Source organism: Haliotis cracherodii, unplaced genomic scaffold, assembly GCF_022045235.1.
Source record: "Haliotis cracherodii isolate W230 unplaced genomic scaffold, xgHalCrac1.p SCAF_31, whole genome shotgun sequence".
NCBI classification, from domain to species: domain Eukaryota; kingdom Metazoa; phylum Mollusca; class Gastropoda; order Lepetellida; family Haliotidae; genus Haliotis; species Haliotis cracherodii.
This window is the reverse complement of record NW_027266288.1, coordinates 2,554,992-2,560,991: the sequence shown is the minus strand read 5'-3', so window position 1 is coordinate 2,560,991 and position 6,000 is coordinate 2,554,992.

Here is a 6,000-nt window from a genome sequence, read left to right as displayed (position 1 = left end):
ATAATAATTCACAACTGAAATGGACAACTAATTTCCTGAAAATATCAACCAAGATGAACAATTTCAACTTAGGAATACTGTAGGGAATTGTTATCAACAAAACTGTTTCCAATACAAACTTTCAGGTAACTGTGTGAAGACTATTCGGACAAACATTATTAACTGTAAGATATTTCTTGCATTCAATGGATAACATTTATTCACATGGAAACAGACTTACTTTCCACATTAATGACATTATGAATACACTCATCGATGATAATTTCTATGACACATAATACTCTGAAGTTATTGATTTACTACAGTTGTTATATTTCCATAAAACTGTACCAGTAATAGGGTTTCTTCTACTGAACTCTATGTCTGAGTTATCCCCCTTTACATGATAAAATGCAAGCTCCTTCCCAGCGCGTGACACCTTCGTTACACTCTCGGTAACATCGCTGCCACCAGTGTGGGCGCGGCCATTTCAAGAATCTTGAAATTTGCCCTCCAACCCCAAATGTAGTAACGTTTATACTTTTGTTTATGTCTTTGGGAATGCCATCTTATATCAATTTGAAAAGGTTTACGACTGAACATGTTTTCCAGATGAATTTACTTTGTTGTTTTGATAATCAGATTGGTTCGAGATTGCAAACTAACGGAAAATAAACCAACTTCTCCCTTACATTCTTACTATATCAATAACACGATAGTTTTAATGAAACAGAAATTCAAATTGACAAACGAAGAGAGTAATTTAGCAGCGATAAGTGTATTCGGCGTCACGACAGTCGTCACTTGTTTTGTATACATAACGGTCATTCGGTTGCGAGTTCAACTCCAAGCATGGTTGTGGCCACCTATTCACAGTGGGGAGTTTTGACAGGTGGCAGCGATAGTATAGAGAGCTCCGGGAACGTACTATCGCTGTGAGGAGCTTGGATAAAATGCCAAGCTCCTTCCCAGCGCGTGACACCTTCGTTACACTCTCGGTAACACATAGTATAGAGAGCGCCGGGAACGTACTATCGCTGTGAGGAGCTTGGATAAAATGCAAGCTCCTCACTGCGATAGTACGTTCCCGGAGCTCTCTATACTATGAACTCGCAACCGAATGACCGTTGTTTACAAACAAGTGACGACTGTCGTGACGCCAAATACACTTATCGCTGCTAAATTACTATCTTCGTTTGTCAATTTGAATTTCTGTTTCATTAAAACATTCTTGTTGTTGATATAGTAAGAATGTAAGGGAGAAGTTGGTTGATTTTCCGTTAGTCTGCAATCTCGAACCAATCTGATTATTAAAACAACAAAGTAAATTTATCTGGAAAATATGGTCAGTCGTAAACCTTTTCAAAATGAAATATGATGGCATCCCCAAAGACATAAACAAAAGTATCAACGTTACTGCATTTGGGATTAGAGGGCAAATTTCAAGATTCTTGTAATGGCCGCGCCCACACTGGTGGCAGCGATGTTACCGGGAGTGTAACGAAGGTGTCACGCGCTGGGAAGGAGCTTGGATAAAATGCCAAGCTCCTTCCCAGTGCGTGACACATTGAGAGCTCCGGGAACGTACTATCGCTGTGAGGAGCTTGGATAAAATGCATACAGATACTCAAAATGTTTTATCAAACTTGACCTGTAAATATTTATTTTGATCTCAGAAATACTAATAACACTATCATACACAAGATACACAAACTGAAAGAACATCTTCAACTGACGGTTGATTGTTAAGAGACAAGACAGAATGATCTCCCCTTAATTGCAATGCAACTGTTATTCCTGTGCAAAGACTATTCACAATCATTCTACAACAATGCTGTAACCCTTATACGTGTATTTACAAAGACACTACTGCACAAACATATTTGTCAACATTGGAAAAATTAAAACTTTTATGTGCGTAACACTTGGGAAAGCTTTCTAATTCACAATGCACAACCCACTAATCTACCTGAATATCCCGATCAAACCACTTGTACCATAGTTAGGCATAAATTGTAGGGATTCTACACTTAGTAGTAGCTATTGATCAAATCTTAACCTTTCGTTAACTCACACTGAACGGGACGTCTGTAGAGGACCAATTTGACTAGCCGGACCAATTTTTCCGCCGCTAAAATACCGTTCTAACAAAATTACTTTGTACTAAGGCATAAACGACACTGTATTCAATGTGAAAACTATCAACGAACTATTTCTCCTCCATCTCATGTCTAAACTAGCATTATATAACAATATTTTCGGAAACATCTTCGACTGACAACTACGGCGGCCACGAGCAGACGTTTTCCCGATGACGGGCTTGCTGACTTCTAAAACTTAAATTCCAGACCTACCATGTGTAGATACATACGTAAAAACATACAACATGATCTATATGTTTTGGGGAACAAGGGGAACATGTTTCTATGCATTGTTTCCTCACCTGAGGGCACGGGTGGCCCAGTCGTCTAAGGCGCCGTGATTCGCTGTGCAGAGTTGCGTCCCCTGGGCACGCCAGAAACCTATGATTGTGGGCTCGAATCCCGGTTCGCCCTGATTATGTTTCTAGGTTTGTCAGCACCATACCCGTGCTCGTGGGTTTCCCCGAAGTGGTAAACGTCTGAGGCCTGCATCACTTCGGGCTTTCCTCCCACATTAAGCTGACACGCCGTGATATAACTGGAATACTGTTAAAAGCGGCGTTAAACCCAACTCACTCACTCACTCACAAGTCGTTACTACCCCAACTCCTCCCAAGACAGTACACTTACACAATCAAATGAAACCGTCAGTGACAGAAGGGTCGACATTGAGTGAGTGAGTAAAGCATAAGGGGATAAAACAAGGACTGGTCGGCTCGGAGTCAGTACACAGTATCTAAGCGGGGTGTCCATGTTAAACTGCGGCATGGTATTTCAGTGAGCTAGCACCATATAAAACCGATATTAATTTGGCCTAGTACAAGCATACGCACGTTAAACCCCATTTCACCTCACCTTACAGATCTTAGAGCATAGATTTGAAGAAAAGAGTCACCTCATTCGATTCTCAGCTATTAAGACGCCTAAGGGCTTCTTGATAGAATTAGCTGTATAGAACCCAAACCTCATACACGAGTTCTGCCGTGTCTCATCGATCAACTGTTGTTGTTGATATGCATCACTGTTTACCTAGGACAATAGACACGATATTGACAGTTGTCAAGCAAGTATTAACCGTGCAGTATATCCCTGATGACTATCACAGGGCGTGAAGTGTCACGTTTTGACGAAGTTTCCTGACAACCACATGACCAGCGCACGTCTCGTGCATTGTACGGTTTTACCATGCAGATAAATGAAAAGTACCCTCGCAGTTAGTGCTGATGAACACTCTGAGTCGTCCAGACATGTCAATAGGTAGGACAAACAATTTAATAGATCTTAATGGTTATGCTAATGCACGATCCGTACTTGAGTGCCGCGGGCGACTTTTGTCGCCGAAATCGAGATGTGAATGCTTAATTACTCGAAAGGTGTAACGGCTAAAATGCATGTGACACGACGCCTGAGAAACCACAAGCATGGGTACGGTGCTGACAAACCTGGAAAAGTAATCAGGACGCACCCGGAATCACTCATAGATTTCAACTCTGCAAAGCGAATTGCACATCCTCAAGCGACTGGGAATATACAACAAACCCTATGCAAGATGTGTACAGGTTCTATACGTGAACATTTTCACAATCCATTAATATGTTTAGAAGGGGAGACAAACTCGGGCTAGTCCGCTATTGTAGTGCTGGTCATGTTAGTGAGGAAAACACTTGGCACACATTCGGTGTTGCACTCGCAACCATCACACGTCCCCGTCCCTCGTTCCCGTTGCTCGCCACCGACACTCGTCCCCGTCACTCGCCACCATCACCGTCACTTGTCCCTGTCCCGCGTCCCCGTCACTCGCCACCATCACCGTCACTTGTCCCCGTCCCTCGTCCTCCGTCCCCTTCTCCCCGTCCTCCGTCCCTCGCTACTGTCCCTCGTCCCCGTCCCCGTCCCCTGACCCCCGTCCCTCCTCCCCGTCCCTCGTCCCCGTCACTCGCCCCCGTCACTCGCCCCCGTTACTCGTCCCTGTCACTCGCCACAATCCCTCTTCCCCGTCATTCGCCACCATCACCGTCACTCGTCACAGTCCCTCGTCCCCGTCACTCGCCCCAGTTACTCGTCCCTGTCACTCGTCCCTTTCACTCGCCACAGTCCCTCCTCCCCGTCACTCGCCACCATCCCCGTCACTCGTCCCTGGCCCTCATCACCGTCACTCGCCACCATCACCGTCACTCGTCCCTGGCCCTCATCACCGTCACTCGTCACCATCACCGTCACTCGTCCCTGGCCCTCGTCACCGTCACTCGCCACCATCACCGTCACTCGTCCCTGTCCTTCCTCCCCGTCACTCGCCCCCGTTACTCGTCCCCGTCACTCGCCACCATCACCGTCACTCACCACAGTCCCTCCTCCCCGTCACTCGCCACCATCACCGTCACTCGTCCCTGGCCCTCATCACCGTCACTCGCCACCATCACCGTCACTCGTCCCTGGCCCTCCTCCCCGTCACTCGCCACCATCACCGTCACTCGTCCCTGGCCCTCATCACCGTCACTCGCCACCATCACCGTCACTCGTCCCTGTCCACCATCACCGTCACTTGCCACCATCACCGTCACTCGTCCCTGGCCCTCATCACCGTCATTTGCCACCATCACCGTCACTCGTCCCTGGCCCTCATCACATTCACTCGCCACCATCACCGTTACTCGTCCCTGTCCACCATCACCGTCACTCGTCCCTGTCCCTCGTCACCGTGACTCACCACCGTCACTCGCCACCTCCACTTGCCACAGTCACGCGTCGCCGTGACTAGGCCTTGGGGTGTATGTGGACACTCAATTTCTTACACATCTTGGGGTTAGAAACCCATTTGAGATAATTCGTACAAAACACATGTGTGAAATCGAATTCCAGGCAGCTGATTGGCTACTCCATGGTGATGAGGACTACTTTCGTGATAGCAAGTCATTCATAAGTTTCTTGAGCTTCAGTCGAATGTTCACCTACGTCTGTGTTAAACGTGCTGTTGTTTTTGGAGTGTAACCCCCCGAATGCCACAGCATCATATATTGTGTCTGTCCTCTTCAAACCTCACTTCGAAGTCTAATAAGATGCAAAATAAATCTCGCACACTTATACACATCACGGTTTTAAATTCTGCGGGAATTTCACTCTTCTGTGATAGCATCCACTGTCAATATAGGCAAAACAAAACTACTGAAAGTGACCTCTGAAAATTAGGTGCACCGTAAATGAATCGATGCATCTTGTCTATACTGTAATGTACATTACAAGGGTCAGGTAAATTCAACAGAAATCGTAAAGATTTCCGTCCTGTGTGACGCCATGAGTAACGCAACCTCACGCACAACGACGACGGTAGTTACCTGCGCGTGCATTTCCTGACCAATTGTCTTGGTTGCATTGGAAAACATAAAACAAATACTGGTAACCGTACGCAGATTTTCGTATTGTATCTGATTACTTACATAACACATTTATGTACCATACCTCAATCGCGGGGCTAGGGTGGCCCAGTTTTCTAATGCGCCACGATTCGCTGTGCAGAGTTGCGTCCCCTGGGCACGCCAGAAACCAATGATTGTGGGTTCGAATCCCTGTTCGCCCCGATTATGTTTCTAGGTTTGTCAGCACCCTACCCGTGCCCGTGGTTTTCACCGAAGTGGTAAACGTCTGAGTCCTGCATCACTTCGGGCTTCCCTCCCACGTTAAGCTGACACGCCGCGATATAACTGTAATACTGTTACAAGCGGCGTTAAACCCAACTCACTCACTCACCATACCTCAATCAACGAAAATCCTCCTCATAAAATGCTGCTTACTGTTGTCAGTGAACATGACATTATGTAAATGTCGGTCAGCGGCAGTGATATCTTATGGAAGTAAACATTGTTGTAAAATCATTAACTCGGCA